General features: G+C 45.4%; 1 pseudogene; it reads left to right on the top strand.

The window, feature by feature from the left end:
* The first annotated feature begins 233 nt into the window (after positions 1-233).
* LOC141433814 (ubiquitin carboxyl-terminal hydrolase-like) lies at positions 234-1,086 on the top strand (annotated as a pseudogene).
* Positions 1,087-1,869: the final 783 nt, after the last annotated feature.

Here is a 1,869-nt window from a genome sequence, read left to right as displayed (position 1 = left end):
TTTTATTACTATTTTAGAGATGCATGCGTCTACGACAGAGAACCACGGCTCGCGTCACACTTGTTCCTCACTCCGTAAGTACTTTTTTATTGTTTTTGACTTTGTAAACTACGGCGTTAAATATCAACACCATGAATAAAACCTTAGAATAAAAAATATAAAATGACTGGCATAAAAAATCGACCTCCTTGGAACTGTAATTGTAAACTAAACTACAAAAAAATATGTCGACGACAAAGACGTGGCTGTCACTTGTATATTGTGCGTAGAAGTCGCAAACGTTTTGTCTGATTCAATTAAACGCTTGTTATAAAAAATGGCTGCGGTCGCTTTACCAATGGAGTCGAACCCCGATACCATGAATAAATACTTGCAGAAGTTGGGCGTGCCGGACAAGTGGCGTATGGTGGACGTTATCGGGCTGGAAGGCGAGGCATTGTCCTGGGTACCGCGCCCCGTCCTTGCCATAGTACTGCTGTTCCCTCTTTCGGATGCTTATGAAAGACACCGCGCCGAGCAAGAGATTGAGCTGCAGTCTAAGACACCAGAGGTCCCAAAGGACGTGTTCCATCTAAAACAGGTTTTGAGCAACGTTTGCGGTACTATTGCTTTGGTTCATAGTGTTGCCAATAACACTCATCAAATCGAGCTGAGCGATGGACTCCTAAAGCGGTATCTGAACGACGCCCAGGGCTTAGACGCCGCAGCCAAGGGAGTGCTTCTTGAGAACACTGCCGCAATCCTCGATGCGTATAAGGATATCATTCGCTCCGCCAGTCACGACGTAGTAGACGCTGAGGAACCGGTCAATAATCATTTCGTCACTTTTGTCCACAAGGACGGACATCTCTACGAACTGGATGGACGCAAATCCTTCCCTATATAGACCATGGGCCCACCACCCCTGATACTCTGTTGGAGGACACGGCGAAAGTTTGTCGTGAATTCATCAAAAGAGATCCCGACAACATCGGGTTCAATATCGTGGCCTTAGTGCCGTCTCAGTGATTATGTCTAGTTATCCATATAATTTTCTCTCAACAGTAATGTAATTTAAATACACTTATTACCTACCTACATTATGTCTTTAAAGTAATTTTTATTCAGCGAGGGCCATTAGCTAGCCTTTTATACTGTTTTGCGATGAAAGTATCATCGCTAATGAAATAATCGGTCGGCAGTGACGCGAGCTTGCAGCGGCGTCACGCGATTCTTCGATATGGCACTACGAAAAATGGCGTTCATTAATTCTCTTCATTAGCGAATACCCGCGACGTGGCCGCTTGTACTGGCCACGGCCGTCGATTTAAGTCCTCCGTTCATAATTAATCTTCCCGTATTCAACAAATCGCCTCTTGGTGTTCGCAACGCTATGTTCACGTCTCAATTAAGAATCTGCGCACTCTCGCTACACGACTCCCGCATTCCTCCTTAGAATTCTGTATCTTTGGAAACTAATTAAAATTCGCTTCGCCTTCCTGGCCCGCTGTTCAATCGGGTCGATATAACTTCATTTAAAAACGAGCAATCTTGTTGAAGATAAAGGCTGGCGAGAACGAGAAAACAACGAAGAGCAGCGCGCCACACGCGGTCGCTCCCGCGAGCTGCGCGGCAGCCGGCGGCCGCGGCGGCAAAAAGAAAAACTACGGAGAACTTCAAACTTTTAAATGGAACGCGAGAGAATTCACCGCGTTAACTATGTCGATACTGGGAAGGACGCGACATCGGTAAGTCACGTCACCAAATAAATGACGCCGGGGCTGAAATAAATATATAAATATGTGTAAAATAAAGAAAATAATACGCTCGGGACCCGAAATGCTTTAAATATTCAAATGAAGCGAGCCGAGGTGAAATACGAAGGTGCGC

Source organism: Choristoneura fumiferana, chromosome 12, assembly GCF_025370935.1.
Source record: "Choristoneura fumiferana chromosome 12, NRCan_CFum_1, whole genome shotgun sequence".
In the NCBI taxonomy this organism is placed as follows: domain Eukaryota; kingdom Metazoa; phylum Arthropoda; class Insecta; order Lepidoptera; family Tortricidae; genus Choristoneura; species Choristoneura fumiferana.
This window is presented reverse-complemented; position numbering and strand designations above follow the sequence as displayed.